At 38.3% G+C, this 5,805-nt stretch overlaps 1 non-coding gene across 1 annotated transcript; it reads left to right on the top strand.

Moving 5' to 3' along the window:
• The first annotated feature begins 1,961 nt into the window (after positions 1–1,961).
• On the top strand, positions 1,962–2,068 carry LOC122086688. Its single transcript, XR_006142519.1, has one exon. It is a non-coding gene; the product is annotated as a small nucleolar RNA R71 (small nucleolar RNA).
• Positions 2,069–5,805: the final 3,737 nt, after the last annotated feature.

The following is a 5,805-nucleotide window of genomic DNA, read 5'->3' as shown; positions in this document are numbered from 1 at the left end:
TGTGTGGGTGTATGGGCCATACTGTGCGGGGGAGGCCAGCACACATAGCATGTGTGCGGGAAGTGTTGGCTGGGTAGCAGGTAGGGGCTAGGCAGTAGCCAGTGCGCAGCATGCATGCCATATATTGTCGGAATCATATTTTCAAGCACTATCAATCTGTACGATCACTTTGACTAGATTCTTTCATATATAAAAAGTCAATTTTGGACCCTCTTCTCTCCCGCACAGGGTTTCTAGCGTTTTCAGATAGGGGATGAATTTTGGGTATTTGGGTTGGTAAGGGATGAATTTTGGGGTATTTGGGTAGGTAAGGGATTTTTTCAGGTTTCCAGCAGACTTGCTAGTGTGCGCGGCATACGTATGGGAAAATATGATTTTTCAAGGACGATTATGGGAGATCCGACGGTCTGATTTTGACATGCCATATATCATTGAAATTTTATTTCCTAGCACTATCCATCTGTATAGTCATCTTAACCAGATTCCTTCGTATATAGAAATTCAAAATTATACCCTCCTCTCTCCCATATGGGATTTCTAGGGTTTTCAGGTAGTGGAATGTTTCTGGGTTTTCTTAGTCCATCATCACTGTTGATCGGAAGTCGGAAGTCACGTCCAAGATCCGCATTTCATCATAGCCAAAGGAGGGTGACAACATTAGGTGTCTACAATGCTCAATGTAGGTGTTGACTATGACACAAGGTATGATATGGCTCCTTGGATCCTTATACTTGGCAGCTATAGGCTGAATAATTATGGAACTAATGTTATCTGCCAAGAATGCCTTTTTGGGTACACTAGTGAGATATTTGTGAGTACACAAATCTTTTAGGACTTTTGCATAAGTGGGCATTTAGGATATGGCATCCAAAAGAGGGATGTTCACTTTTACATTTTTGAAGACTTCTAAATTTTCGTCCATGGAACAGTCTTCTTTTTAGGAGGAATATAAGACTGTTAGGATTTTACTCTTCTTCAGAAGAATTATGTTTGGTTTCCTTAACCAAATCACTCTGTTGGTACTCTTGGCCACTCCTAAGAGCATAAAAAATATTACATTGATTGGAGGGCTCTTGTTGTGGACTCTTTTGAATTGAATTCAACTAATTTGGAGCTGGTTGATGATTCATATTCACATTCTTGGGATTTGGTTCAGGCTGACTAAGCTTCTTCCCTTTTTCCCTTTTATGCAAAACATTAGCAAGTTGGGAGATTTGCTTCTCTATGTTATGTTGGCTTGCCATGAAAGTACTCATGATAAGTTCCATGCTTTTCTCTAAAGAAGAAATCCTAGCTAAATCACCACCTCCTCTCATGAATCTAGGAGGTTGATTTACAGGAAGTGGTGGAATAGCAGATTGAGTGGACATCCTAAAATTATTCTACTGATTGTGAGGCATGTTCCTTTGGTTGGCTTGTTGGGGAACAAACTGCCATTGACTCAAGGATTTAAAATTAGGACCTGCTTAATTATTGGGTTGATTCCAAGAGAGGTTAGGATGGTTCCTCCATCCTGGATTATAAGTCTAACTATAAGGATTGTTTTGGGACATGGCATTCACATTTTTAGGACCTACATTCAAACCCTTCACACTAGAAATATTAGGGCACTCCTCCATCACATGTGTTGGAGATTGGCACTAACTATACAGAGGCACATAATGATTTATTTGTTTCAGTTGGCAGCTCCTTTGACTACTATGGCTTCAAGTCTCTTGATACGACTCTCAAGTTGAGCCTCTTTTACCACAACAACTTCTACTAGGTAACCCTTATTTGTCCTCCCAATTTCTTGAGCAGACTCCCACTCTTTGGTTTTCTCAGCCAATTCAAGCAAAAAGTTCCAAGCATCGTCTTCATCTATAAAAGATGTAAAACCCTTAGGGCACATAGACTCCAACAACTGCTTGGTATAATAATAAATACTCTCATAAATAATTTGAAAAAGTTTCCATGTATCAATTCCATAGTGAGGGCATTCCTAAAGGAGGTCCTTAAATCACTCCATAAATTTGGAGAATGACTCACTAGGTTTCTGCCTGAATTGAAGAATGTCACTCCTGAGTTTATTGGTTTTATGCAAAGGAAAGAACTTTTTCAGGAAGACTATAGTAAACTCATCCCATGTAGTAATGGAATTGGTAGGCAGACCATAGAGCCATTTCTTCGCTTGGTCCTTGAGTGCAAAAGTTATGAACCTTAATTTTACAGCATCATCAGTCAACTGTTGGACCTTAACCAAAACGCAAACCTCCTCAAATTCCCTAAAGGATAGGTATGCATCCTCAGAGGGAAGCCCATAGAAGTGGGGTAACATAGTGATGTACTGAGATTTGAGCTCAAAACTTTTACCTTGGGCTTGTGGTAGAACTATACAAGAAGGTTGGGTTGCTCCTGCTCTAGCAGGGTACAACCTATCTTTCAGAGATTTAGGTGGAGGGTTTTGCTATTGGTTTACCATATTGAAAGGTAATGATGAGAGTATAGGTATAGGGTCACTACTTGCTGGATCTCTTCTTTCTAAGCGATTCTCAGTATTACGTACCCACCTAGCACTCATACAACAGAACATTATCCACAACTACAATAAGACTAGAACAAAAGAATGGAATTTTTTTTCTATTTTTGTGATTTTTGAAATTTTTTTGGCTTATTGTGAGCTTACCAGCAGGGATCTGGGGTTTCTCAATTCAATTCCTGAGATACAGCTATAGGCTGTGAGGCCTAGTGACCTCTACTAATACAATTATTATTACAAGTTGTTCTTCTTAGGAATTCAATAAAAGAAAAGAAAAAAAAATAAAGCAAACAAAGCACTCCGATTTACCAAAAGAAAGCGAAAAATAATATGAAACAGTCTCCTCGGCAATAACACCAAAAACTTGTTTGAAATTTAAAAGTAACCGCAAACGTACAGATTAGTGTAGCTAAAGGGTCAAACACAAGGAAAGCAGCTACTTCATTCTTAGCTTCTTTTAGTAATGTGAAAGTGTAACGATTGATTATGGTGATCTACTTCTACTACTGTCAAAATACAATTGCATCTAAAAATGTCATAACCAACACAACTAGGGAAATTAGAAGTTGGAATTACAATTAAAATTGAACAACCTAACCATTCACATCTAACCCTAACTATTCGTCATCTAGGAATTTAAATATTCAAACCATGCAATTAAAAAGTAAATAACTAGAAGTAAAAGTGCTGAAAAGTAAATAAATAAAATAAAACGGAGATAAAGGTAGAGAGAGGCACACAAGTAGGTATCTCTACTTAACCTGAGGGATGCAGCATAAATAATATGAGCTTCCCTACTTGACCAGAGAGTACTCTTACAAGGGCTTTTCTACTTGGCTTTAGGGGAAGTGATGCAATATAAATAACCAAAATAAAAGGATGGTTCAATGGTTAGAGAGGGATAAAGCCAACACATGCAACTAGCCATGAACCTTGGGGGAAAGAGAAGGCAATAAAATAAAAATTGAAATTAAAATCCTCAATTAAGAATGAATGGGTAGCAAGAAGAGAGAATGAGAGGGGGGATGAGATGACTTATGAAGAAGCCTACCCACTTGAACTTCAATCCTTGAACTGAAAGCTTGACAGAATTGAGATACTTCCAGCCCTAAAAACAAGATCTGGAATGAACCAAATCTGAAATTGCTAGGCCTGGAGAAGAACTAAACTTGAAAGAGGTGCTCCACAGCTTGTTCTTGTCACCTAAAACTAAGCCTAGAACTAGAAATTAAAATTATTACACCTTTGAATAACTTGAACAATAAAATAAAAAGGCTTGCATTAATCAAAATAAAAGAGTTGCACTAACAAAAAAAAAAAAATTACAAAAGTGCTTATATAAAGAAGCTAAGACAAAGAACTAAAGAGAAAAAGAGCGCACAACTAAAAACCTAGAAGAATAGAGGAAGAGAGGAAACCCTAAAAGGGAAGTGTGTCCCCTCCCTCCCCTTGGTTGACTTTCTTATATAGGGAATGGGAGGGAGTACAACGATTTTTGGTCTCCTAGTTTAGGGGATTTTTTGAGATTCTTGTTGATGAGGTGGAAATTAGGAGAGAAGAGAGAAAAAAGAGAAAATAGGAAAGAAAGTAGGGGAGAGAGGAGCTTGGACGATTTTCTTTTGTTTCCTTTTTTTTCTTTTTTTTTTTCCTATTTTTCTCCTTTTTTCAATTTTTCTCTTTTATTTCCTTCTTTTTCTCTCTCTCGCTCCTCAAACTTGTGCACAAAGCTCTCCCTTGGCCGACCTCCTATTCTTTGCTTTAAGTGATGAGTAGGAGAGAGAAAATCTTCCAAAAAAAAATCTCCAAAAAATGGTAGCCAAGAGGTTCGAACTTTAGACCTCCTGGTGAGCAAGGGATTTTTACGCACCATAACTCACCAACTATGCTAGGTAGTTGTCGTTACCAAAAAGGAATCTTCAATCACTCAAGGGGGGTCCATCGATCCTTATTGGCATTTGGAATATTCCTTGTACACCTGGGACAACTACAAACAGGCTAGTTTTGTATCTCGGTTCAGTTCTGATCCATTATTCTTTTTTTTTTACCCAAAAAAATAATCACTTGCTCAGAATTTTGTCCTCTTCACAAATATGAAAAGAAACAGGACCTCTTTATGTGTAAAATTAGAGATACGGTGTCTGGTAGTCCTTACGGCCTTCAAAATATAAAACCTGTAAAAAAAGAGTAAAACCCAAGGTAGCTCCATTCTAAATATGTAAAATGCATGCTTTTATACCCTAAATTTCACACATAAATGTGGTCATCAACCATAGGTGAATGGCAGATACCTAATGGCCTTGTATGCCAAATGACGATTCTTGGGGGACACAAACTATGATGATCTTTTTAGATACCTTGATTATTAATCTAAGAACCAATTTATTACCTTAAGATTGTTGAGACCGCAACTTGCACATGTCAAGTTGCCTACATATCCCTTGAGAGGAATCTGGTCTAGCGTAGTTCAGGCTATTCATCCTTTAAGACATAATATCTTATGAGTTGATCCATGTTGACCAGTCCGGACATTTCTTTGTTGTTGTCGTCTATGAGTTTCACAGCCTTGCCTGGTAGAATTTCTTTGACAGTGAATGGGCCACTCCAGTTGGGCCTGAATTTCCCTCTTAGGTCATTAATTAGGGCTTTTTGTTCTCGAAGAACAAGCTCACCCTCTTCTATGTGACGGGGCTTCACATTCTTGTTGAAGGCCCTTGCCATTCTCAGTTGATATTTCATCAGATTATTCGTGGCCTTCATACATCTTTCATTGAGAAAATTGAGCTCATTATGTTTGATCTTCACCCATTCTCCTTCAGGTAATTGACTATATAGGAGCACCCTTAGGGATGGTACTAGGATTTCCACAGGTAGAATCATCCCAACCCCATATACTAAAGAAAAAGGAGTTACCCCTGTAGAGGATCGTACAGAAGTCTGATATACCCATAACGCAAGTGGCAACTTATTTGCCCAATCTTTGTGGGTTTCAACCATTTTTATAGGATGACCTTAATGTTCTTGTTAGTTGCTTCTATTGCCCCATTGGTCTGTGACCTATAAGTGGTAAAACGATGCCTTTTGATGCCAAACTTTGTGTAGATCTTGTCAGTTTTACCCCAGAAATGGGATCCTTGATCTGATATCAGCTCTTGGGGCACTCCATATTGGCAGATGATGTTTTCTTGGATGATTTTTTCCACTTTAGAAGATGTGAGGATTGCATATGACTGAGCTTCTACCCACTTGGTGAAATAATCAATGGCTACCAAGATGAACTTGTGACTATT

Source organism: Macadamia integrifolia, chromosome 1, assembly GCF_013358625.1.
Source record: "Macadamia integrifolia cultivar HAES 741 chromosome 1, SCU_Mint_v3, whole genome shotgun sequence".
Classification (NCBI taxonomy): Eukaryota; Viridiplantae; Streptophyta; class Magnoliopsida; order Proteales; family Proteaceae; genus Macadamia; species Macadamia integrifolia.
This window is presented reverse-complemented; position numbering and strand designations above follow the sequence as displayed.